We start from the raw sequence: 27,834 nt of genomic DNA on the forward strand, positions 1-27,834 counted from the left end.
TGAAGCTGTTGTTCCTGGACGGAATGAGCGTTTTAGAAATTGACAATACATACAATAATCAGTGCCACTGGAATTATGCGATGTTGCAGGGGTGGTGTTTCCCAAATAATTATGGATTTTCCGCATTTGCCACAATACTCAATAATATGCGCATAAACCTCAGATTTTAAGGAAAATAAATAGTTTTTAGCACATAGTTAGTAAAAAAACACGGCAACACGTGTTGCCGCGCATTGGAAGCCAATTTGCAATGGTTGAGTGGACCGCTTTCTGTAGCTTATAGCTGTATTCCGATGTTAAACTGGTACTAATGAGTAGAGCCCTTTGGCCAGATGGTGTTCACCTGTATAACAAGCATTTGCAATGCAATAGGTCTTGCATTTACGCAAGCTTAAGCTATCGGCATTGTAAATGACAATGTGTTTTATTTATATTTCAAAAACAAAAACATAAATAAAAGGCATTGTCATTTACAATGCCAATAGCTCAAACTCGTGTAAAAGCGAGACCTGTTGCATTGCAAATGCATGTTTGTTTATGTAAACTGAAGATGAAAATTATTTGAATACAGTGTAGGAATACGTCTAGCATTTACTATTGTTTCTGGAGCTCATTGTTCAAAGTTTATGAGCAAGTTTATTCACAGTTGGACAATAGCCCTCTTTTTTTCCTGCAGTTGCTTTTGTTAAGCTTAGAGCAGCCTATTTCAAAAGGGAGGGCTTTGCCGGGTGATGTTCTGGAGAAAAGGTTGAAGTGTGCTTATCGTGTTGACTTCATGAGCAATACACAGTCAGTACCCATATGGTTTCCATTTTATGTTTTTGAACTATTATCTCAGACTTCTGCGGTACAACCATCTAGATTTATGTTGCACTAATCTCAATAGACTGGTTACTGAAACTGAAGGTTTGAAAAATTACTCAACAAAGCACATGCCCAGAGCTGGTGGTGGGTCCCTTCGTATGATGGATATAGTGAGAGTGGTGTTGTCTTAATGAAATATGTTAAAGATTCACTCTAACTGTTTCCATTTTGTGAAACCGATCAGATCAGCCGTGAAAGAACAGTAAGTAGTCCTGTCTTCTGTCCAGATGTGCCACCTGGTGAGTAGTGATACTTCATTTAATTCTAAACCTTTTACTATATTCTGAGAATTGATATAGTTTCTCATCTTTGAGTACCCTAAAGTGAATTTTAGGACTTCTTTACCACCATAGTTTTTTCCATATTCTTATCACTGTTAAGTGTTCCTGCCTATGTGTATCCTTTCATGTTCTTTAAGATTTCCTTTCTCATTGAACCTTTTCCCACATAAACAGCATTGGTGAGGTTTCTCGCCTGTGTGTGTTCTCTCATGATGAGTGAGTTTTTGTTTAGCACTGAAACATTTCCCACATTCAATGCATGAATAAGGTTTTTCACCTGTGTGCCTCCTCTCATGTACTTTAAGATTTCCTTTCTCATTGAACCTTTTCCCACATAAAGAGCATTGATGAGGTTTCTCGCCTGTGTGTGTTCTCTCATGATGAGTGAGATTTCCTTTAGCACTAAAACATTTCCCACATTCAATGCATGAATAAGGTTTCTCACCTGTGTGTGTCCTATGGTGGTCAGTGAGACTTTTCTTCACAGTGAATGCTTTCCCACATTCAGTGCATTGATAAGGGTTCTCACCTGTGTGTGTCCTATGGTGGTCAGTGAGACTTTTCTTCACAGTGAATGCTTTCCCACATTCAGTGCATTGATAAGGGTTCTCATCTGTGTGTGTCAACTGGTGACCAGTGAGTGTTCCTTTCAAACTGAACCTTTCCCCGCATTCTGTGCATTGATATGGTTTCTCACCTGTATGTGTCCTCTGGTGCTCAGTAAGAATTCCTTTCCTACTGAAACGTTTTCCACATTCTGAGCATTGATGAAGTTTCACCCCTGTATGCAACCGCTCATGTACAGTAAGGGTTCCTTTCGCTCTGAACCTTTTCCCACATTCACTGCATTGATGTGGTTTTTCACCTGTGTGTATTCTTTGGTGCATTATAAGATCTGTTTTCTGTGCAAAGCATGTTTCACATTCGGAGCACTGATATGGTTTCTCACCAGTGTGTATCCTTTGGTGAGTTGTAAGACTTGCTTTTGAAATAAATCTTTTCCCACATTCGGAGCACTGATAGGGTTTCTCACCTGTGTGTATCCTCTGGTGAGTTGTAAGACCTTCTTTTGAAATAAACCTTTTCCCACATTCTGAGCACGGATATGGTTTTTCACCTGTGTGTATCCTGTGGTGAGTTGTAAGACTTGCTTTTGAAATAAATCTTTTCTCACATTCTGAGCATGGATGTGGTTTTTCACCTGTGTGAGTCCTCTGGTGAGTCTTAAGACGTTGTTTCCAATAGAATCTTTTCCCACATTTAGAGCACTGATGTGGTTTTTCACCTGTATGTATCCTCTGGTGATCAGTAAGTTTTCCTTTTACACTGAACCTTTTCCCACATTCACTGCATTGATAAGGTTTCTCCCCTGTGTGGCTCCTCTGATGAATTGTAAGAGCTGCTTTTGTACGGAAGCATTTCCAACATTCCAGGCATTCATACGGCTTCTCATTTATGTGTGTTTTATAATGAAAAAGAAGAACTGATCTCAGACTGAACCATTTTCCACATTGGAAGCACTGATATGGTTTCTCACCTGTGTGTGTTCTCTGGTGAACAGTACACTTTTCTTTTGTTTTAAACTTGTTTCCACATTCTGAGCACTGATAAGGCTTCTTGGCTATGTGTGCCTTTTAATGAGCAGTAAAGCAATCCTTTCTTCTGAACCCTTGTCCATATTCTGAGCAATGATAAGCTTTCCCATCTGAGTGTAATCTGTGGCGAAGAGTAACATTTTCTTTCCTTTTGAAACGTTTGTTATATTCTGAGCACTGATATGATTTTGCGTTTCGGTGTGCTTTCTGGTGAATAGTAAGACATTTTTTCAAACTGAACCCTTTTCCACAGTCTAAGCACTGATAAAGAGTTACTCCTGTATGTGTCCTGTGATGCCCAATTAAAGTTTCCTTGCACCGGAAGAATTTTCCACATTCAGTGCATTGATAGGGTTTCATGTCTGTGTGTGTTATCTGGTGTACAGAAAGATTTGTTTTCTGACTAAAGCTTTTCCCACATTCAGCGCAAGGATATGTTTTTCGCCAGTGTGTTTTCTCTCAGGCATACTAAGGCTTTGTTTCTGAGTGAAGCTTTTGCTACATTCACTGCATTCATAAGGGGTCTCACCAGTATGTGTTCTCTCATGCCAAGTAAGATTCCCTTTATGGTTGAAGTTTTGATCACATTCATTGCACTGATAAGGCTCCTTGACTCTGTGCACTCTTTGATGAGAAGTTAAACATATTTTCTGAATCCAACTTTTCATATATTCAATACTATGGTATGGTTTCTTTTTTGTATGCACTCTTTGGTGAATAGTAAGTGCATTTTTTGAATTCAAAGTTGTCTCATATTTAGTGCTCTAAAAAGGTTTCATACCCGAATGAGTTCTCTGGTGCTCAGGCATCTTTCCAAGTATGAATTTGTCACTTTATGTACGTTTTTGTCTGCATGAAGTAATCTGGTGCAGGGTCAAATGTAGGTCAGGTTTCTCATTGGTATGGGTTGCCTGATACACTTTCACTTCATTGAAGCTATATTCAGATTTAGTACATTAAAAGTATGCTTTCCGCAAATCTTTTCCAAAATTCACTTTTTTCATATTAAATATTGCACATTTGTTCTGCAAATGCTCAACATTTTTTTACTATACTTAGGTATGATCGTTAATCCCTGTGTTTCATCATGAAGAAATAAGATATTATTCTGATCAACAGATTTCCTTTGTGTGTCTGATGTGTAAGCTGTTATCTTCCTTTGACTTGCTGGCACATTGAATTGGCAATGTCACTTTTTTGTGTGAATTAGGCTGCCTGCAGTTTGAATCTTCAAAGCATCAACAGGATGTTAATTGTTGCTTTTCAGCTCACATATCAGTCACCTATAAATTAAATAGAGTGGTACAGTTTTAGCGTTATTCATGTTAACACAGCATTATCAACATGGTACAGGGTATTTCTCACTGGCATTGCAAAGAGATCTCTATTTTGTCATGTTGTAAAGACCAAGGCTCTGAGTTTCTGTGGATTCAGGATGCACGCATACTATCTGTACCCCAGTAGCACCCAGTCATTGAGCTGCACAGAATAAGACAGAAGACAGGATTGTGATTCACCACCGGTGCCTGAAGTCATCATTCCTTGGTGCTTACCAACGCCACACAGGTAACACAGCAATCTCACAAGATCCGGTCACTGAGAGATTAAACCCAAACTTCTTCCTACTAGACAACACTTCTGAAGCCAGAGAGGTAAACAATGAGCTGGAGGAATTGCTTCAGGAATTGTTCTCAAAGGAATGAGCACCACAGATGTTCTTGGGTAGTTTGCTCCTTGATCTTGAGCTAAGGACAACTAATCTCTGTAGCCAACCAGTGGACATAGAAAACAAAGCTGGGTACCATCTCCCCAAAACAGGCGTAGAAAGCAGAAGGAACAAACACTGGTTTTACCAATGTATTGCCCCTTTGTAAGGCATTAGCTGATATTTTGGCTTTAATAATGCTTATTGCACCAACAAAAAGAACAACAGTACTGGCAAAGCTGATAGGCCTAGCTTTTTAATAGTGAAAGTGACTATTAACTGATTGAAGCCTTTATATTTGTTTCAGTGGGGTTATATGGAAGGGTGAGTCATTGAATGCAGGGAAAGAATCTGTGTGCAACTTGAGGGTGGGTCAATGGGGGAACTTACTGAAGAAGGTGGGTCCTAATGAGAAAGTAGGAGGGATGGTCACACATTCATACACACACAACAAACGCACATCCAGATAATGACTCCTTGGACACAAAGAAACACAGTGCATAAAAACAATACAGTTAGACACCACAAGCTAGTGTGTGCTACATGCACACACACAGATTCACAGTGTGCAAAGAATTCCAAATCAAACAGTTTCCGTTTGGAATACCGCACAAACAGAACTAACAGGGAACATCTGGAACTGTGTTTGGAAAGAGAACAATCGCAACTTAATGTCACAAAGGAATCATATATTCCAGCCATCCGTCTATGGGACCCACCAGCCCTAAGTACCTATATAATAAATAGGTCAAACTGGTTGATTATCATTTGCTTGCTAGATTAATGAATCCTAAGACTAAGGAAATGTGACATTTTCAGTGTACTAACCATGTTTGATGCATTAGCACTCTAAGGTCCATCGAAAAGAGGTGAATGTCACCCAGAGGTTTTTGGAGAAAATCAACATGTATTCATCTAGAATGTCTGGTTGATTTTAAGTAAAGAACGAGGTTCACTGCAGATATGCTGCTCAGAAACACACTGCTGTTAGAAGGACAAATTAAAGTTAATACATGAAACTGCGGCTTACCCTATCCTCACACGATGTATTATACCTATATGTATTGTACTTAAGAATCATACATCAGGAAACACTATCTTCAATGGCTGTGCTGTGAAAATGATTTTCCTTTCCTGCAACCTGCTTTGCCTTTCAGAACAATTATATATGACTTAACATTAATGGTGTGGTCAGCTTACAGCACCTCTTACTGGCATATCAGTGGAATGTGTATTCATACTGTAAACCTTTATTTTAAATGAAGAAAATGGATTCAGAGACATTATGAGCCCCCAATTAATGTCTGTTAAAATGTTTTTCTCTGGTTTCGCTGTATGTTTGTACTTTTCAGGTGTTAGCTTTGAACATTCAAGTTGTTCATTAAATATTCTTCAAGTCTTAGTACCTGCAGCTGGAAGGGCTGGGATGGTGCCACCAAGTCCGGAGGCAAATATTCCTTCACCTGCTTGTAACAGGGCAAACACACCCAAGCAGCGCCTTGAGATGCAGTCTGTCTACGCTTGCCATGCTGCAGTCTGTTCTCACAAAGATGGTTTGTAATCCCGCAGCAATGATGCTGCACAAAGGGAATCCTATCTGGAGGTACCTGTTCACCCAGAGACCTTCGGCGCAAAGACATTCTACATCCAGGAGGAATGGAGACAGCGATGGAGACACACGAGGAGCTCAATGCACGGTGCATGCATTTCTGAGAGGCAAGTAAAGAGCTGCTGGGGGCACCTTTGGTGCTTTCTCTGCCCCTAAGCCTGTGGTAGAACGTTAGTGGTAGCAGAACATGAGATTACCAAGACCAGAGTAGAACTACCTCCACAGCCCGCCCCCTCCTGAAGATCTCAAAGCTTGGAATGGGTCTCACGCATGGAAGTAACTGCACAAGACCTCACATTTCAAGAACAATTTTAACTAGGAAAGCACACATTCTATTAGGTTTTGAGCTCTCATCAGAGAAATATATTTTCATTTGAATTCTGCACAGCAAGAAGAGTGAAGTGATACTGGTGGTGAGGCATACTAAAGTATACAAAAAAGGGATGGATTGAATGTTTGAATTAATATCAGCCACTGGTAATTACTCAGGCCACATACCAGTGCACCATTTTTTTCACACCATGCCACCTCATTTTAGACCCAAGAGTATGCAAATCAGTGTAGACCCTGCTCCAACGGAAAGCGTTCATACTGAACTCCCAGGCCAGATTCTCCCTGAATCACAAAATAAGTAAACTGGGACTGGTTTCGCCCAAAATATAGCTCATAAACCAGGTATAGCTTGATTCCAGTGTGTGCACAGGACCCACGTCTGGTCCCGCTTAGCATGACATACTAAAGTATATAAAAAAGTGAGGGACGGAATGCTTTAATTGGTGGTGTGACCGGCATTGGTGCAATATCCATGGAAGTATGCAGAAGAACAATATATTAAACAAGAGTGGTGCAACAGCTCTCACAGCTATATAAGTTAACACTCAATGTGGATGCAGTCCACTATCCTGTTCACATGAGATAGAAAACCGAACCAGAGATAGGAATTTTTTAAGTTTTGAATAAAAGTAGTGCCAAAATGTATTAAGTACCAACAGCAGTCATCTGATTGAGAATGACTGGGACCTATGTAGTAATTAAGACTGACCATGACATAAGAAACAGGTTAATCTAAGTAGTAGTACTTTATTCGATAAAAAATGTCATCATAAAAGTATACAATTTATACAGTACATTGAAAAGATAAAAGTCAGGAACCCACCAATCCTTATGTATATACAGCATTTCATCATAAAAGTATATAGTTTGTGCAAACATTAAAAGGATAAAAAAGACAGGAACCCATCAATCCTTATGTACATACAGCATTGCATATTACCCAAATTCTAAAATCAATAAAAATATACACTAAAAACAGATAGATAAAACCCAAGGTAAACTCCCTTCCATAGGGCCTTCAGACGATTAGGTTAGATCGGGCGTGGGTTAGCCCTCCTTATACGTGTCTGCCATGCACTACCCAAGTATTTGGCTACCCCGCACACCATAGCGGTAGAGGACGTGTCAGTGCAAAGGACCCGTAGAGCCAATTTGTGACACCTAATCTAAGTTGGAAGGTTTAGCCTCTGACTTAGTCTCTAACCCTTTCCTTGCGACCGTCGGGCAACAGCCGTCGCGAGCACTACCTCCATAGTGCTGCGCACATCCGTTGGCCGCTGCGGCCCTGCCCACACAATGAAACGCTTCGCACCGCGGCGGAATTGCCGCCACGGTTAAGGCGCTGAGATGAAAGTCAGCAAGCTGTGGCATTGACATTTGGAGGGAACGTGCAGAGCGGGAGAAATTCTAAACTCACACCTAAGGAAGGTTACTCACTGGCCAGATACCTTTGCTGCCTTCGTTCAGGCTTAGGTCACTTTTTTGGAGCCCAGATTCCTCTAGCAGGGCAAGGCTGCAAGATGTAGCCAAACAGGGCTCCACGCTGCCTTACTCCTTCTCCGTGACCTCCAGTAGAAATAGATTTGCTACTACAGGAAAGCTCCAAGCTTTGGCACCCTGAATCTTTAGCCAGCACAACAACCCTTCGTTGGATTGACCTGGCAGGTTTGACCCAGTCCTCCAGAGATCTTTGGAGCTTAAAAGTTTTTAAGTTCCAGGTTTCTCAGGAAGTTAGGAAGAGTATGCTTTGATACGCTCAACTGTCCCAGGACCTCACGGACAGCCCTAGGGGTCAGGACCCACATCAGCAGAAGCCACCAGCAGGGTCAAGAGAAGGCTCATTTTGAACTGGTCAGTTGGGCTCTTAAGGAAAAGGGGCTTCTAACAGTGTTGTGTCCATGTAGTCATGCAGGACTTCAACCAACTGACCCTTAGAGTCCATGTCTTTGTCCTGGGTACAGGTGGGAGCAGGGATCTCCTCATATGTCTCACTAACAGGTGCAGTCTTTCTTCTGACTTCCATAGGCCAGTAGGGCTCTGAAGGAAGTGCCCAGTGGTGCCACACTTATGCCTGGCACTAGCCTGTAGGTGGCGAAGACTCCTGGCCCCTCTTTAACCAATAGGAAAAAGGTTCCCTGGGGTAACTGTGAAATATTGGTTTGTAGGTTAAGCGGGTGTGTGAACCCTTCTAAAGCAAAAGCCAGAATTCTCATCAGGGAGAACCACAACAGTCACTAGATGAACCTGTGCATAATCTGGTAGCTTGGCACAAGCAATTCCCAGTTGTGGGAAGTGGAAACACAAAAAAAGGAAAACCCCAAACTGAGTTAGCAAAATAGATTATCGTTTAATAAATAAGATGACACAAAAACCCCAGAAATCAAATCTATGGATCCGGAATTACGAAAGTTAAAACTTTTAAGTAAAAATAGCACCAAGAAGCACAAATCACTGCAGTTATCTATTCGCACAGGACCAAGTCACAAGTTCATGCTGATCGCGATGGAGCGCTGGCCCGGTACAGAACCGGGTTTGGTCGCATGAGAAATATACCTTTGTGTGTTTGGGGGGCGAAATACAAAGCCTTAAATCAAGATGCTTCCTGATGAATCGGTGCTGGTCGGTAGCCAATCAGAAGCTGCTCTGTGAAGTCCGGCATTGCAGTGTGTCAGTCTGCATCGATGCCGAGCACTCACTTAACCAGGATATGAGATGCGGAGTCTGCCGTCAAGATGTGTTGCGCAGTGGCAGTGCTGAGTCGCCGATCAGGAGCTGCGATGCAAAGTCCAGCGTCGCAGTGTGTCGGGCTGCTTTAAAGCTGAGGGATTCGCCGTCCAGGAGATGCGATGTGAACTCCAGTGTCGAAATATATATCTCACTGCATTTGTGAATAATTTGCCAATCAGAACCTGTTTTTCAATCAAGACTGAATTTGCCAATCAGGTCTGGAATTGTGCTGCGTTGGGCAACTTCGACTTTGATGGATATGTTGTGTCCCTATAGTTCACACAGGAGGCCAGCGAACTGGCAGTTGGAGTCATTTTGGAGAGTTCTGGGTTCAATGGAGCAGGTTCACTTCTCCTTGAGGAGAGCAGGCCTCAAGCAGTAGGAGGGCATTCTGGAGAGCAATGTGATCCTTCTGAAGTACTGGGGACTGTAAAGATGTAATGGCCCCCATCAAGTCCTGCAACGTAGGACTACCCTCACCCACCGCATTCCCAGTCTCATTCATCCACGCTCAGGCAGCGATATAATACGTGGGCTTGTTATTCTGTCACAGCTCACACGCCCAGCTCTGCCCACACGCTGCAGGAACGAGGATGACCCCAATCCTCCTCCAGCCCCCGCCCCCGTAACGTACACTAAATAGTGACCACAAGGCACTAATCACTGGGGTACCGGGAGAAACAAAACCAGGAAGGCAGAAGGGACACACAGCTACCCCCCCTTTCTTCTTGTTTGAGATGGGAACGGACAGCACCTGCAGTGAAGAATTAAAACAACCGTAAGTGTTGCAGTAACGACGGTTTCAATGCTCGTGCAACCCAATCTGTGTTCTGTATTAAATAAAGAACAAAGTGATATCTCACCAATTCCACTGTGAAAGTCTTGTGGATGATGAAAAGCATGAAGCAGGAGACAATTATTCCCTACTGTACTCAAAATCCCATCATGCAACCGCCTTCTATAAGCAAAGTCTTAATAAGGATCCAGGGGAAAAAAACTCTTTTATCATCACAGAAAAAAACCCTCTCAGTATGGGTATTAAATAAATGTAAACCCACTTTCTTCTGTTAGAAACTGGTGTGGGAGCACACTGCTTCACCTCCCAGCAGAGTCGCCCTGGGCATCATGGTAGATGCAGTTCAGATCGACAAGCGAGTACACTTGGAAAGTCTTGAGTGTTTCACCAGGTGGGTGCAGATTAGTGCTGGCCATCTCTGGACACGTGTTTCTGGATTATTATCCGTCATCAGCAGAGATTAGGCAAAATTATTTGGGGTTGCTGAGCAGGCTGCTGTATTCTTGGAACGCAGTATCTCTCCAGGCGTGCAGGTGCCTCTCCACGAGCTCGTCAGCTCAAAGCGGCTCGAGGGAGCCTTTAAGTAAGAAACTGGTGTGGGAGCACACTGCTTCACCTCCCAGCAGAGTCGCCCCTGGGCATCATGGTAGATGCAGTTCAGATCGACAAGCGAGTACACTTGGAAAGTCTTGAGTGTTTCACCAGGTGGGTGCAGATTAGTGCTGGCCATCTCTGGACACGTGTTTCTGGATTATTATCCGTCATCAGCAGAGATTAGGCAAAATTATTTGGGGTTGCTGAGCAGGCTGCCGTATTCTTGGAACGCAGTATCTCTCCAGGCGCACAGGTGCCTCTCCACGAGCTCGTCAGCTCAAAGCGGCTCGAGGGAGCCTTTAAGTAAGAAACTGGTGTGGGAGCACACTGCTTCACCTCCCAGCAGAGTCGTCCCTGGGCATCATGATAGATGCAGTTCAGATCGACAAGCGAGTACACTTGGAAAGTCTTGAGTGTTTCACCAGGTGGGTGCAGATTAGTGCTGGCCACTATAACAAGCTCAGAAAAAAACAAGGTAAAACGTGATCAAAACCAGGCTACTCGCGTTTTGACCCAAACTCCACATAGTGAGGTGGAGCGGCTACAAAAATGCAGGAAGCAGCACAGTACTCGTGTTTTACCAGTCGGTAAAACAGGCTAAATACTGCAAACAACCGCTTCGAAATGCAAGCGGTTCAAAAGGCAAGGTCCTGGTGCTCTATTTCAAGCCAAGAATGCCCCAACAGATGTTAGTAAAAATGTCACGAAGCAAAGACCCAGAAAGGAGCCAAATTTTCCAAGGAACCAAGAGCTCCCAACCAGCAATCCGATCACAAGCGTCCCAAAGGCAGGGGGATATTCAAAATAGGCTTCGTCCTCAGCAAAATTCACGATTCTTCAGGTGGGCTGGAAAATCAATAGATTACAAGCAGGGAGGGAAGGACTGGACGCCCATATAAAGGGAAAGAGACCCTGAACACATGACCCAAACACATGAGCATAGAAACAGGATTGCGAAAAAGGGGAAAAACCTTACTAATTCCTAACAGTTGGCGCAACTCTGTGCCATTATCTGCTTTTTTGTGCAGTTTTTGTGTTATTTGTCCTCTTTTTGCACAGTTTGTACTCTTCTGTGCTCTATGTGTGCTTATTCTACTCTTTTGTGCTTTTATGTGCTAATTCTGCTCTTTTTAACTAGTCTGTGCTCTTTTTGCACTTTCTGTGCTCTTTTCTGCTTTTGTAGCCCCCTGTAAACACCCCACAGCCACCGCTCTTTTCCTGCCTACCCTTGCTCCTTATCTCTGCTCCTGTCATGTTTTCCTTCCCACCTCTTCTTTCTGTGCCGCAGTAGCACTGCCTCTGCACTCCTTTTCCCTCCCAGGACCTACTTAATGGTGGCATGCAAAAGGCAGGTCCATCTGCGCCTGGACTGCGCCCAGCCCCACGAACCCTGGTCCAAATGGGACACTCCGCAGCATTCCTTCAAACACTCGATCCGAGGCGCCTATCCTCCACTGCTGCAGCGCCGCACCACACACCACGATAAGAGCGTTCACCTCCACCCACTGCGGGTCTCCTGCAGTTACCCGCCCACACAGGCCCCAGCAATGACATCAACACCAACGCCCAACACGATACGCCACAGCGACCTCACATGAGAGCAATCACTGGATTGCATGCTACTCAACACACAATTGCTCAGCAAACGCACAACAGAAATTTGGGACCTGCTAAGTAGTGATCCACCAGACATCCTTTTCCTCACCAAAACCTGCCTCTACTCCACATCTGCACCCAACATTGGAGCAGTAATGCCAGCAGGCTACAAGACTGCACTTGCAAAACAGGACTGTGTCCCATTTACAAACAGCAAGCATCTTGCCTCAGTGGATAGTAGTCACAGCTCCATGTTTGAAAGAGAAAAATACAGCCATTGTTTTAAAACATTTACTTTTAAAGTTTATTAAACATTTTTCTTCATTCAGTTTCTCCCATTTAAAACAATGACTCTTTGTGAATGCAACACTGACTTAGCCATAGAGACAAACAATTTTACCAGACTTGCAGGTCTAGTAACTTTAAAAATCTACTCAACCTAACTGTAATGTACGTCACCAATGAACTCCTCTCAAATTGTGTGATTCTAGGCAAGTATTTTGTCTTAAGGAGCAGCTGGCTTCTTTATTATCACATAAGTGAGCACCCTCAAATATGCAAGTTCACTATTTCTGCTGTACAAAAAAACTCTTTATTTACGAGACTTAACTTTTGCTCCATGTATAATAAGAATCAAGCCCATGTACAGGGTACACGTGATCCCTGGCTTGCCTCTTAGTTCACTAACAGCATTGTCATCTTGGCAGGAGCAGTTATAATTCCCAGTTCATGTTTAAAAACTCACTGTTCATAAATATATTACTAAGGCATGCTGTGGTAGTGAACTACATTTACAGATAACTTATTTTCCATTGGAATGGCCACAACATTTTCCTACTAACATGTAGTTGTACCGATAATAGCGCATAAACAGAAATTGGGTTTCAGCAAAAATATTTACAATTTGCACATCACCAAGTAAAGTGTTATAATTTGTTTTGATTCTATAAAAATATTTTTCCACCACAGAAGTACACAAATGGGTCTTCATAACTAGTGAAATATATATGAAATATTTGAACAGTTCACTTAGCTATTTCAGTGTTGTGTTAGAAAATCCTGACAGCTGACAGCCTTTCATTCACCATGCTTTGCATAGTTCGATTGTCACACAGTTCACTTTACGAAATCCTCTAACTTCAGTCACAGAAAAAAATATGAAGGAAGACAAACTGACTTTTGACCTCGGTCTCTGAAAGCGGAGTAAATGTGACAAGGTAACGAGATTTGAAGGCATTTTTCTTGCTCTTTCACTTTGTGAGCAATAAAGATACCTTTAAATCTTATCTTGTCACATGTGCTGCTTTCAGAGACAGGGGCCAAAAGTCAGTTTGCCTTCCTACATCTACTTCTTGTTCTGTGACTGAAGTTAGAGAATTTTCAGCTTGCCCGGAAGGTATAGTAGTCCCTAAAAATAGCTCGCCCTGAATAAATCTTGCTTGACAATGCTAGTGGGCGAGTGGATTTTTCGAGCCCTGATCTACAAAGAATCTATCATATGTTCAACATTCATGGAGAACGCCACCCCATTCATGGAACATCTGCATTTCAAGATGCAAATCTCGGAAAACGTCACCTTGTACGGGACCAGTGCATATCGTACATCCGGACCAAGGGCCACTTTTAAGAGTCTCATCACCAACTTAACCCCCCTACTCCCCATCGACTCCAGAGACTACATACTCCTTGGCGATCTCAACATCCACTCTACAGTCATGTGGAAGACAGATCCGACCCAGCCCCGCAGCACTCCTCGAAGGCCTGGGCCACATCTGACTTACCCAGCTCATTAAATAACCAGCGCACACTGCAGGACTCACCCGAGACCCCATCTTCATCACCAGTGACGGCATCCAATACAACCCCACCGCCCCGCTCACTTGGACCAACTATTCCATAATCCACTTCCAAGTCAACACACCGCTTGTCAACGCACCCACCAGTACCAGCCAACCAGCAGATTGGGGAAAAAAGAATCACAGAAACAGTTTGACTCAGCACTCCCAGCACGGATCAACCAACCTCACAGACAACCTTAACAGGTGCGTTGCCAACTTCCACAACTTGATAAGGAACTGGGCTGACTCACTCGCTCCAATGAAGCCTAAGAAGCAAAGAAGGTCTGAAAAGCAAGCCAGCTGGTACACACAGAAACTTTGAAGCACCATCTTGCATTGTAAACAGCTGGAGATGCAATGGCAAGCAAGCCACAAAACTACTAACAGAACCACCTACATATTTACCGCTATATAGTTATTTATTTCACTTAAAACAACAATGGTTAAATGGACGTTATAGTTAGGTGAAATTGTCAGTTAAACATATCATTTTAAACTAACAAAACCACAGAAATTCACCAGTTATAGTTATCTTCAGAAACCATAACTCATGCCCTAAAGTAACTATAATTTGAGCCCGCCATGCATGCACAGTGAAGTCATCAATGACATGACATCATCCAAGCTTCTTTTGACACATTGTTCAATTGCTCTAGGTGCAAAATAGCTCCGAATACTATAGAGCATCATTACTGCTATCACACATGCAACGTCCATAGATGAAGCAAGCGTGTGTTATGTGCAACACTGACCCTATACCAGACACTTCATGGGTAGCTGAGTTTTTGTTGACTATGAACCATAGATGAAAGGGTAATCTATCCTGCACACGGTGTTCAATCTGTGTACAACTATACAGGGAAGACCAAGTTCCCACAGATACTCAAGCTGTTACATAATTAATGCTCTACTACAGACCTTCTATACCTGTATCAAACCCTCCACATTCATCAAACCTACAGTAATAAATTAAGTGGATATTAGCAGAAAAGTAGGTGTTAGAAACACGGTTTACTCTATGGAGAGAGTTTATTCTGTATCACACTGTTTGCAGACATTAAAACTCTTATGAGAAATATACCACAGAGTATCTATTAAGAACAGTGTACACTATGCAAAACGTGTCTAAAGAGAGACTATTCACTTAAAATAACCAAGGTCTGAAGGTGCTAAAGATCGTACTACCAGAAGCCCTCATACTGTGGTGAAAACGTCACAGATAACCAATCTTCTGACCCAAAACAAGCACATGTACATAGGTTAGTGCCTGATGCACACAGCCTTCTATGTTGAGTAGAAGTAGTCATGCTGAGGTGATTCTGTCTAATAACTAAAGGCTGCTTACAATGCATAGGGACAGATGTAATCAATCAATCAATCATAGACATTTATAGAGCGCTCTACTTACCCAGAGGGTCTCAAGGCACTAGGGGGGGGCGGGGGGGGAGTGCTGCTACTGCTCGAACAGCCAGGTCTTGAGCTTCTTCCTGAAGGCGAGGTGGTCTTGGGTCAGTCGCAGGTCGGTCGGGAGGGAGTTCCAGGTCTTGGCGGCGAGGTGGGAGAAGGACCTTCCTCCTGTCGTCGCTCTTCGGATGCGGGGGACGGTGGCGAGGGCGTGGCTGGCTGATCGGAGGTGTCGTTTGGGAGCGTAGAAGTTGATGCGGTTGTTGAGGTAGCTCGGGCCTTGATCGTGAAGGGCTTTGTGTGCGTGGGTGAGGAGACGGAAGGTGATTCTCTTGTTGACCGGGAGCCAGTGCAGGTCTCTCAGGTGTCCGGAAATGTGGCTGTGGCGTGGGACGTCGAGGATGAGTCTAGCTGAGGCGTTCTGGATTCGTTGGAGTCTCTTCTGGAGCTTGGCGGTGGTACCGGCGTAGAGGGTGTTGCCGTAGTCCAGTCGGCTGGTGACGAGGGCCTGGGTGACCGACTTCCTGGTCTCGGTGGGGATCCACCGGAAGATCTTCCGTAGCATGCGTAGGATGTTGAAGCACGACGAGGAGACGGCGTTGACTTGCCTGGTCATGGAGAGGGAGGAGTCCAGGATGAAGCCCAGGTTGCGTGCGTGGTCTGTCGGTTTGGGTGCGGTGCCCAGGGCGGGGGGCCACCAGGAGTCGTCCCAGGCGGAGAGCGAGGATCCCAGGATGAGGACTTCCGTCTTGTCCGTGTTCAGCTTCAGGCGGCTGGTCGACATCCACTCGGCTGCCTCTTTCATCCCTTCGTGAAGGTTGGTTCTGGCGGCGGCGGGGTCGTTGGTCAGGGAGAGGATCAGCTGGGTGTCGTCGGCGTAGGAGATGATGTTCAGGTTGTGTTGACGTGCGATGGCCGCGAGGGGGCTCATGTAGACATTGAAGAGGGTTGGGCTCAGCGAGGATCCTTGGGGTACGCCGCAGATGACTTCGGTGGCCTCTGACTTGTACGGTGGTAGACGGACTCTCTGTGTTCTTCCGTCGAGGAAGGAGATGATCCATTCCAGTGCCTTCTCCTGGATTCCGATGTTGCTGAGGCGCTGCACTAGGGTGCAGTGGCAGACGGTGTCGAAGGCCGCGGAGAGGTCTAGGAGGATGAGGGCCGCTGTTTCTCCGTTGTCCATCAGGGCTCGAATGTCATCGGTGGCAGCGATGAGGGCGGTCTCGGTGCTGTGGTTGGCCCGGAAGCCATACTGCGAGGGGTCGAGGGATTCATTCGTCTCGAGGAAGGCGGCCAGCTGCTTGTTGACGGTCTTCTCGATGACTTTGGCCGGAAACGGGAGCAGCGAGATGGGGCGGTAATTCTTGAGTTCGGTGGGGTCCGCTGTTGGTTTCTTGAGTAGAGCGCTGAGTTCGGCGTGCTTCCAGCTCTTGGGGAAGGTGGCGGTGGTGAAGGAGGTGTTGATGATGTCCCGTAGGTGGGGTGCGTTGACAGCGTCGGCCTTGTTGAAGATGTGGTGAGGGCAGGGGTCGGTCAGAGATCCGGAGTGGATGGAGTTCATCATGCGGACGGTGTCTTCGGTGCTGATCGGGGTCCAGGTGCGGAGGGTGGTGGTGGGGGGCGTTGGTTCGGTCGTGTCGGTCGTGGCGCTCGTCGGTTGGGTGCTGAAGCTGTTGTGTATGTCCGCGATCTTGTTGTGGAAGTAGGAGGCGAGGGAGTTGCAGAGTTCTTGCGATGGGGTGATGTCGTTGTTTCCGGCGTTGGGGTTGGAGAGCTCTTTCACGATGTTGAAGAGTTCCTTGCTGTTGTGTGCGTTGTTGTCCAGGCGATCCTTGAATGCAGTTTTCTTGGTGGCGCGGATCAATTGGTGGTGCTTCCGGGTGGCGAGCTTGAGGGTGGTCATGTTGTCCGGTGTTGGCTCCCTTCTCCAGGCTTTCTCGAGGGCTCGGCAGTTCTTCTTGGAGCTCTTGAGTTCGTCGGTGAACCATGGGGCCTTCTTGCTGCCGGGTCTGCTGGGCGGGGTCCTCAGTGGGGCGAGTTCGTCCGCGCAGTTGCTGATCCACTTCGTGAGGTTGTCGGCGGCCTGGCTGGGGTTCGCTGAGCTGGCGGGAGGGTGCTGGCTCAGGGAAGCGGCGAGCTGGTCGGCTGTGATCTTGTTCCAGCTTCTTCGGGCAACCTGTTGCTGGTGGTGGTGGATCGTCGTTCTTTTGAAGGTGAAGTGAACGCAGCTGTGGTCCGTCCAGTGGAGTCCAGTGGCGTGGGTGAAGGCTATGTCTTTGCTGGATGAGAAGACGGCGTCGAGTGTGTGTCCGGCGAGGTGGGTGGGGGTGGTCACCAGCTGCTTGAGTCCCAGGTTGGCGAGGTTGTCGAGCAGGGTGGTGGTGTTGCGGTCGTTGTTGTTCTCCAGGTGGAAGTTGATGTCCCCCAGGAGGATGTAGTCAGCGGAGGGGAGGGCATTAACTTGTCATGCAGTGCAGGGCAGGAATGTGCCGTATTTAAGCCTATACAGCGCATTCCTACCTTCTCCCCTGCACTGGCACCCCTTTGGCTGCCTAGCACCAAAGCACACACCCTTACACCATGGAGTAAGGGTGTCTCCGTTACATGCAGGGTTGCTTTAGTGCAGGAAGGGTCTCCTTCCTGCATAAAAACAATCCTGAGAGGCGTATTCCTGCAGCCCACATGGAAAGAGCAAGTAACCAGGTGTCGCCGTTCCTGGGAAGGCGGATCTTTCTGGCGCAATCCCAGGTTTACTAATTCTGGTAGTTCTGGGAATGCATCAAAATCCATGGGCGTTGCGTGGGAACACCCACGCAACGCCCACGCAACGCCCACGCAGCGCCCATGAAAGGCCTTCCCAGAGCAGAGTAAGGCAACGCAGTCAATCAAATACTGGTGTCTCAAAAAACAATTTTGGATGATGTGCATAAATAACAAAACAATAAATCTATGTTTAAGTGCTACAGCGGGAAACTTGTTTCCACGCATTCCATTGCCGTCATGTCCGTGTTTGCACGTGCACAATAGAAACTCATCGAGGCAGTAATGATAGTAGTCCTGGGTGTCAAAGATGTAGGAAGTGCAAGGCGTGCAGTAATAGCACTGACTGTTCCAAACTCACAATATCTAGCATTGATAAAGAGTGGGAGATCAGGAAAAGTCTTACTTGCACTACAACGCATTGCGTGTATGCCTTGATTTGTCCCTGCAACATGGCCTATATAGGGAGTACTATTCACTATGCCTGGAGCATCTAAGGGCCATCAGACATAATAACAAGCAGTACCCAGTGGCCAGGCACTTTTTTGAGCACCACTTTCAAAATGAGAAACTGTTACAGATGGTGGTCTTAGACTCCATTGATGCTAACATCCGTGGGGGCAATAGGGTGCTCCTTTTGAGACAGCTTGAGTCTAGATATATAGTGAAATCGGCGACAATGAGTCCAATGGGGCTTAATTCCAGTGAGGAATTGGCAGTCCATTTTTAGATCTCGCCTGTCAATGCGCATGCGCATTGAGCTTGCGAGACTATGGGGGCTTAAACAGACTTTAACCAACTTGCGATTCCAAGGCGATTCCTTGCAGTGCCCGTGAAAAGCTCGCTCAATGCGCATGCGCATTGACATACAAAGCGCGTGCACATCAAAGCCAGCCATCTGCCGCCAGCAGCTTCACTTGAAAGGTATCCACCGCTCCGCCCCCTGCTGCATCAAAGCCTTTCGGACGTGTCGCATTTCTTCTCCCCCTCCCCACAGCAATGCCCGGTGTGGCAGACGTGTTCGCTGCTCCTTTTGTTCCAACTCCGCTATCCGCATACGCTCACTATGAAAGTAAAACCAGCGCTTTCCCACTGCCCTGCTCTTCATTTATTTAGGGTCATTTTTACCCATCTGCCCACCGAGCGCGCAAATGTCTTAACCGAATGTCTCTCCTCTGCATCAACGGACAAGAGCTGTTTTCCAAATGTGGGCACCGCTCACAGGATGTTAACAGATGCGTTTCAGCACTGTAGTACAGCAGTGATTGTTACAGGAAATAGTTGCAGTGTTGATGAAGCGGGTAGGACGCTGGTTTATGCGAGGTCATGCTGGCTGTGGTTGGTATTTTCAGCAGTCGCCATAACTCGTTTCCTTTGCCTCTGCTTCAAATGTTAATTGCCTGCTCCAAGCCTGCCCTCTTTTCATACAACGCAGCCTGTTTTCTTTTACCGGTTGTTCGGTGTCGGTGTTGGGTTGCCTTTAGCCCCTCCCCATGCCGTTCAAGTTGTACATTTTCCACTCCCCTCCTGTTTCCCATGTTTCTCTCTACTCCAAGCATGCCCCACATTTCACTTTTCCCATCACCTGGTAGTGTTGCCTTTAGCCCCTCCCTCCCCGCCTCATGCCGTTCAATTTGTAAATTACTCTCTCCCCTCCTGTTGTCCATGTTTTTTTCTGTGGCTTGTTTGCTTTCTTTCTAACTCTCATATCCCGGCCGTTTTTGTAAGTATTGATGAGTACAGCTGAGCCAGCCTGGAGTTGACCGTGCTTCTTCTTAGCTTTTCTCTGCTTGCCTCTAACTAGGTCACCATTATTATTAAAGGAGCACGGCAGGTGGGAAGTTGAAATGTTGGTTTGTCGTCCTATCTAATTAAGACATTATTATGAATGTTGACTGGAGTTCTCCGGAAGCGTGTACTATGTTGCACAACATGACTTGCTCTCCAGGCTCCCCTGTGCCTTACCAGAACGGAAAGCTGGACAGTGTACTGCGCTCTGTATATACTGATTTCAACAGTGACTTGTGCATAGCGATTAGCATTTTTTTCAGCACTGAAATCATGTTGGATACATTTAGAGCATTTCTGGACATTGTACTACCTAAAAAACATAGGTAGCGTTATGGCACAGGGTAGCGTCCAGCATTTATACGCGCAAAAAAAAAAGGGACTAATTCTAGGACTATGCCAAATGAGTACGGAATTTGTACTCAAAACGCACACACATACAAACTCACACAGCCACACACACACAAGCTCACAACAACACAACAACACACACACTTACAACACACTTACAGTCACCCCCAATCACTCACCCTTACACCCTCACTCACCTTCACACAATTACCCTCACATACCATCACTCACCATAACCCTCACACCCCATCACCCTCACACCCCATCACCCTCACACACCACTCACCCTCATACACCACAATCACTCACACAATAACCATCACACACACTCACTTGCCCTCACCCAATTACCCTCACACACCATCACTCACCATCACCCCATCACCCTCACACCCCATCACCCTCACACCCCATCACCCTCACACACCTCACTCAATGCCACAGCGTCACTCAACACCACAGCACCACTCAACACCACAGCAACACTCAACGCAACAGAACCACTCAATGCCACAGCATCACTCAGCGCCAAAAAATCACTCAGCACCACAAAATGCCACAGCACCCCACAACGCCACTGCACCACTCAACGCCACAGCACCACTCAGTGCACAGCATCCATCAACGCCAAAAACAAAAAAATGCCACAGCATCACTCAACGACACAGAAACAACAAAAGCCACAGCATCACTCAACGCGACAGCATTACTCCACACTACAGCATCACTCAATGCCACTGCATCACTCAACAGCACAGCATCACTCAGCACCACCACAGCATCACTCAGCACCACCACAGCATCACTCAACACCACCAGAGCATCACTCAGCGCCACCACAGCATCACTCAGCACCACCACAACATAAAACAGCACCACCACAGCACCACTCAGCACCACCACTGCATCACTCAGCGCAACAACAGCATCACTTAGCTCAACAACAGCATCACTCAGCGCAACCACAGCATCTTCACTAAATATATTTAATAAACTTTAAGCTATTAGCAATATAAAATAAAATCCATTTTATTTACGTATTAATTATTATTATTTTTTTAAAGCCATTGATTTTTTTTATATCAATACATATAAGTCACGTTAATACAAAACATGTTGCTTTACAAATGCTAGAGGTGTCACATTTACAAAAATTATAACTATTGGCTTTGTAAAGAAGAAAGCTATTAATTTAGCTATTTAGAAAAAACAACACATAAATAAAAAACAAAAAAATAAATAACACCTATAGCTCTAACTTTCCTACTGCGAGACCTATTGCATTTCCAATGCTTGTTATATATGACTTAGTATATTCAGAAGACTTTGACTATCAGACTACTGTTTTCCGTTGTTTTATCCAAAATTTTGTTTTAATTATATATATTTCGGTATTTTTTCCAGGTATGATTGTCATTAATCTCAGCAGCTTTTTCTTGAAGCTGTGATACTAGAATGTGTCGATCAGTTTTGCCCACATGGGCGGGAACATCAATAGTAAACTATATTTTTATTCCTAGGTTCTATATGTATGTATGTGTTGGTGATTGCTACAAATGTTCACTGTGATGTTTAGTTATTTCTTTCCTTGTCATCCTATCATCATGTAATAAAGAGACCCCAAAGTGCATTAGTATCATTTGTCTGTTGTCTCTGAGAGGGAGTGAGGGTTATTCTTAGCCAGCTGCTGACGTACAGAAGGATGGTAAGTTTCCCTTCTTACAGGTAACTGAAGACAAGGAATTATTCTACTTCTAATTAGGGATGAATACAAGTGCAATCCTTATTTTGTATTCGTTGTGAGGGAATGTCGGGCCCCTTTTCACGGGAGGGAAATCGGCTCCCAGCAGGAATGTCCAAACTCTAGGTGTGTTGTTCTCTCGCAGGATTGCTTTGTTGCATAGGTATGCGGTGCCGTGCTGAGGCGCGTTGTTTCACCGGAAGGTGTTGTTTCGTCGGAAGGCGTTGTTTCTTGTCGTGCTGAGGCGCGTTGTTTAACCAGAAGATGTTATTTCATCGGAAGGCGTTGTTTCTTGTCGTGCTGAGGCGCGTTGTTTCACCGGAAGGCGTTGTTTCGTCGTCGTTTTTTGCATTTTTGTACATATTCCCCAAAACTATGGCTACAGATCTTTAGTATTTCCAGCTGTATGCGTTGTTATTTGTATTATTCCTTTCTCAGGCAGGTATTCTATGTGTGGTGTTTTTATGAGTCCTGAGAAGGGCTGTGGTAAGTAATGACTTGGTGAGTGACAGGAGCTCCAATATACCAAAAACCTAGTCATTACAGCGACGTGGGCGAGTGATGCAATTTAGATGCTGAACAGTGTTGGGCTGAGGGACGAGGCCAGGGGTACGCCGCAGATGATCTGGGTGTTTTCGGAGTGGAAAGGGGGGAGGTGGACACTCTGGGTTCTGCCAGAGAGGAAGGAGGTGGTCCAGTCCAGGGCCTTCTCTTGGATCCCAGCGTCATGAAGGCGTGTGCGTAGTGTGCGGTGGCAGACTGTGTCGAAGGCGGCTGAGAGGTCCAGGAGGATGAGGCCGGGGTTTCTCCATTGTCTAGCAGGGTTCTGATGTCATCAGTGGCGGTGATGAGGGCAGTTTCGGTGCTGTGGTTGCTGTGGGACCCGGACTGGGACGGGTCCAGGGTGCTGTTTTCCTCGAGGTAGCGGGTCAGTTGTCTGTTGACGGTCTTCTTGATTACCTTTGCCGGGAACAGAAGCAGGGAGATGGGCCGGAAGTTCTTGAGGTCCTTGGGGTCAGACGTTAGTTTCTTGAGTAAGGCGTTGATCTCGGTGTGCTTCTAGCTCTCCAGGAAGGTCGCTGTCTCGAAGGAGATGTTGATGGCTTTCCGGAGATGGGGTGCGATGGTGGTGCTGGCTTTGTTGACGATGTGGTGTGGTCAAGGGTCTGACGGAGAACCGGAGTGGATGGTGTTCATGATTTTGATGGTGTCATCGTCATTTATGTTGGTCCAGGAGAGCAGGAGGTCGTTGCGGCTGGGGGCCCTTGAGGCTGAGGTCTCGGTGGTTGTCGGGTCGGTCGTGGCGTTGAAGCTGTCGTGGATGTCTGCGATCTTGCGATGGAAGATGGTGGCGAGGGAGTCGCAGAGGTCTTCCGAGGGTGGGATGTTGTTGGTGTTGGAGCTGGGGTTGGAGAGTTCCTTCACGATGTTGAAGAGCTCTTTGCTGTTGTGTGCATTGTTGTCTAGGCGGTCTTTGAAGGAGGCCCATTTGGCGGATCTGATGAGGTGATGGTGTCTGCGGGAGGCGTTCTTGTGGGCCGCGTAGCTGTCTGGTGTCCGTTCACTGTGCCACTTCTTCTCAATCTTTCGGCAGATTTGCTTGGAGGCCTGGAGGTTTTCAGTGAACCAGCTGGCTTTCTTGCTGGTGTGACTGTTGGAGGGTTTCTTGATCCGGGCGAGGGTGTTGGCGCAGTCGTCGATCCACTGTCTGGGGTTGCGAGTGACGCTGTTGGGGTCGGTGGGATCGGCGGGTGGGCTCCGGGCGTTGGTGGAGGTTAGCTGGTCTTCGGTGACTTTGCTCCGGCAGCAGCGGGGGATCTGTTGGGTGCGGTGGTGCGTGGTGGGTTTCCGGAAGGTGAAGTGGATGCAGCGATGGTCGGTCCAGTGGAGTTCGGTGGTGTGGTTGAAGGAGACGTGGGAGTTTGCGGAGAAGATGGGGTCAAGCGTGTGGCCGGCGGATTGGGTCGGTGTTGAGACAAGTTGTCTGAGTCCGAGGTTGGCAAGGTTGTCGATCAGGGAGGTGGAGTTGGTGTCATTGTTGTTCTCGAGGTGGAAGTTCAGGTCCCCGAGGAGGTGATGGAGTCGCTGAGCAGTGGTCGGGTCCGGGGGGGTCTGTAGACAAGGGATCCTCTGAGGGTGGTGTTGGAATCGGTGTGGATCTGGAAATGCAGGTGTTCGGCGGTGCTGAGGGTGTTGTCGGTGTTGGTCGAGACTCTGAGAGTGTTCCTGTGGACGATGGCGATTCCTCCTCCTACTCCATTGGTGCAGTCCCTGTGGGAGATCTTGTAGCCGTCCGGGATAGCCATGGCGATGTCAGGTGCCGAGGAGGGGTTCAGCCAGGTCTCCGTCAGGAAGGCAACATCTAGGGAGATTGAGTCGAGTAGGTCCCAGAGTTTACCAGCGTGTTTACGGGCTGAGCGGGTGTTGAGAAGGATGCATCTGAGGTGGTTGGGTTCTTTCCCGGTGGGTGGGTTGGCGGGCGGATGCTGGTGAAGCTGGAGTTTCGGCAGGAGAAGGTTCCTTGGATGCGCTTAGGGGCGGCCAGGCTGCGTGCGGTTGCCATTTAGCAGGGGAGGGGGGTAGGAGCAGAGGAGTGGGAGGCGGGGGCAGGCCTGACTGTGGGGGCAGGGCCGCAGGGGCAGGAGCAGCGGGAAAGTGGTACCAGTTGGGCACAGAAAAACATTAGCGGGTGAAAAAGGGCAAAAAACTGTGAAAGACAGTAAATACAGTGAGGCAGCAATCAGGCATAAAATATGGTCACATGTACCGCAGCAACCTCGAGCCCTGGGAAGAGAGGCTCAAGACTTGGCGTTCCGGCTGAGGAGCGGCGCAGCTGGGGCGAGTGCTACTTGACTGGAGGTCAAGGAATCACCTAGAAAATGATGAGCCCAACATTGCCAGGATGGCACTCAGTGTGGGCAGGCAAAGCATCAATCATCAACCGGCGCGGACACATAAATAGAACCACCCCAAGCCAGCAATGTAACCGCCACTGTCCTGGTCAGGGAGCAGATGGTGGAGACCTCCTGGCAACAGGTAAAGCAGTACCCGGTATCAACCCCCAAAAGCTCAAAGAAGGAAAAGAGTATTTAAAATAATTGTTGATGACAACATAAAATGATCCATTAACAAAAAGAGAGATAATTACTGAAAAAAATACTACCACTAGACGAAAGAGGACCGCCAATCGCTTTTACAGACAAAAATAGTAATCACAAAATGAAAACAGCTATAAAAACGGAGTTACATGTAATTACATATAAAGAAAAAGAAAAATTAACTATCTGGCCCGCCAAAGGCAAACTGGCATCGAAAGGATCATCAGTGTCAAACCATAGAATGTATAGGAATTGATCACATGACCGTTTAGCAAATAATACAGAGAAAAGTTACAATCAATCAATCAGTATTTGTATAGCGCAACTAATCACTCATGAGGGTATCCAGGCGCTCGGTAGCAGGGCTCAGTCGAAAAGCCAGGTCTTGGGTCTCTTTCTAAAATCCTCTAGCAAGAGTGATGTCCAGAGCTGGGGGGGAGAGGAAGGGGGGCGTTCCAGGACTTGGGGGCGAGGTAGGAGAAAGAAGATCCTTGGCTGTGACTCAAACAAGATGAAAAGTGGTGTCTCATCGACGCTGCATATGTATGTTGTATGTATGCTGGTGCAGTCAATGTTCATCATGTGTGAGCCAACAATCAGTGCTAACCCTGATCTCTGTGCTACGGCATCCAAGCTATACCTCACTGACGAGGCCTAATAAAGCTGAAACCGCTCTGCGATGGCTTGTGGACCCATGTGCAGCGTGCCTCACCAGGCAGCTGGGGATTGACTGTTTCCATGAGGAGCAGGGTCAGTACTGATTTGCATAAGGCAAGCCTCTGTCCAGAGTGGAATGATGGGTATGAAACGAAGGGTTGGGAGCGGTCAGCAACAGTTACGCTATCTGCAAGCATTCCTCCAATCGCCTTTAGTGTGCTTTCAGGACAATATCAACCTAGTCATAGGAGTATCCTGGTACAGTAGAGACGGTAATCCTGGTTGCACTGCTGTTTGTTCTAATTGTATCCTCCAAAGCAAAGTGCCCGATGAATACCTTCAGACAGGGAATTCTTGTTTTCTTAGTGCGACCTCAATGATATCCGAGCTGAGGAGTTGGGCGTAGTAGAGAAGGAACAAGAGAGGGTGGTTACAAGAGCCTTTAAACCCAGACTTAATGATGATTTCCAACCTTTGCCTCATCGCACTGGACTGTTTAACCCCTTGGGTGCTCATGACGAGGTCAGTTCGTCATGAGCCTCGGCGCTTCGGTGCTCATGACGAGCTGAGCTCGTTTTTACTGCGCCTCCTCAATTCTGTTTGCTTTTCTGTGAATGATTCTTTTCTTAGGCCCACTTATCGTCAATGATCACTCTAGCGATCTGAGGCAAAGACTTGAAAAGACTGCATGTTACGAATTGTCAATGATATTTGCCAAAGTAAGAAAATGTGATCAGCAGAAGACGCAAACTACTGGGAGGAGAAAGGGTAAAGGTGTCATGCAAGTGGCCTTCGACACAGTTGAAAGGCCGTACCTATGTTCCATTCTAGAGCGAATGAGTTTTTGGCCCAGGTTTCTTGTGTGGCTTCAGCTTCTCTACGAGAGACCTTTGGCTCAAGTGGTGGTGAATGGGTGAGCTTCCCATACGTTCTCCCTCTGGCGCGGAACCAGGCAGGGCTGCCCCCTGTCACCATTAATCTTTGCTCTAATTCTTGAGCCTACTGCAACCTGGGTTCAGTGAGACCTGCTGATTCGGGGACTATGTTGGACTGAGGACTGGGAGGACGGAATATCCCTATGTGCTGATGATGTGCTACTTTACATCGCAACCCCACATTCCTCCATCAACAGAATATTGAATACGTTCATTAACTTTGGCATGTACTCCGGCTATGCAATTAACTGGTCCAAACCCACGACATACATTCTGCGCGGCCCAACACCAACCCTGCCACCAAAGTGCGTAGCAGAGGTGGTGAAGGAAGGCTTTCGATATCTCTGGATATATGTCACCACAAACCCAGATCTCGTCCACACCCACAATCCCCAAGTCCCACTGACGTGACTACAGTGAGACGCGCCCCACTAGAGAACACTGCCTCTCTCCTTGCTCGGACGGACGACCCTGTTTAAAATGAAGGCGCTTCCGCAGTTTCTCTATGCTCTACAAAATACATCGTTCCCGGTCTCTGGGTCTTACTTTAGGGCCATTGAAGGTGAGGTTAGAGCCCTACTGAGGGATGGGAACCCCGCGAATTTCCACATTGAAACTGATGTAAGGGTGGTATGATGGGGAGAGAGCATTACCTGATATCCGGAAATATTATTGGGCTGCACAACTTGTGGCGGTCATCAATCACTGGGGGCATTGGCTGCCGGACGAGCCCGCATATCAGTTGGACAGATATGTTCTGCACCCGGGAGGGTGTGTGCACGCACTGTGTACCAACCCCAAGCACCTCCACCATAGGGGACCCACAGAGCAGACGCTTCGACTCTGGTATTCGGTACATGGAGTGCTGGGTGGGCGTGACAAAGTGATCCGAGCCACACCACGGTGGGACGCCGAGGGGCTATGTATGCGGAGCAGCGGCCCAGGCTTCGAAAGATGGGATATTATAGGAATCTCTAGGGTGGGAGACCTGTGGTCTAAGGGGGTAGAGGGTCTGGGGGGGTCACTGAGAAGGAGAGAAGTTGCTGCTTCCGCCATTACCTGCTGGCTTGGGTGACCCTGGACTCCACACATTGCTTTTGCCAAGGCTGAGTAGGTTTTGGTTTCACCAGGGATTCGGAGCCCTGTGGAATCTATGACCCTG

General features: G+C 46.7%; 1 pseudogene across 1 annotated transcript; it reads right to left on the bottom strand.

The window, feature by feature from the left end:
* Nucleotides 1-512: 512 nt before the first annotated feature.
* Nucleotides 513-27,793, bottom strand: LOC147700521 (uncharacterized; annotated as a pseudogene). The gene is made up of 2 exons (XR_015297385.1): nt 27,732-27,793; nt 513-4,023 (listed from the first exon to the last, which is right to left on the bottom strand). The product of XR_015297385.1 is annotated as an uncharacterized LOC147700521 (transcript).
* Nucleotides 27,794-27,834: the final 41 nt, after the last annotated feature.

Source organism: Lissotriton vulgaris, chromosome 7 (genome assembly GCF_964263255.1).
Source record: "Lissotriton vulgaris chromosome 7, aLisVul1.2, whole genome shotgun sequence".
NCBI lineage: Eukaryota > Metazoa > Chordata > Amphibia > Caudata > Salamandridae > Lissotriton > Lissotriton vulgaris.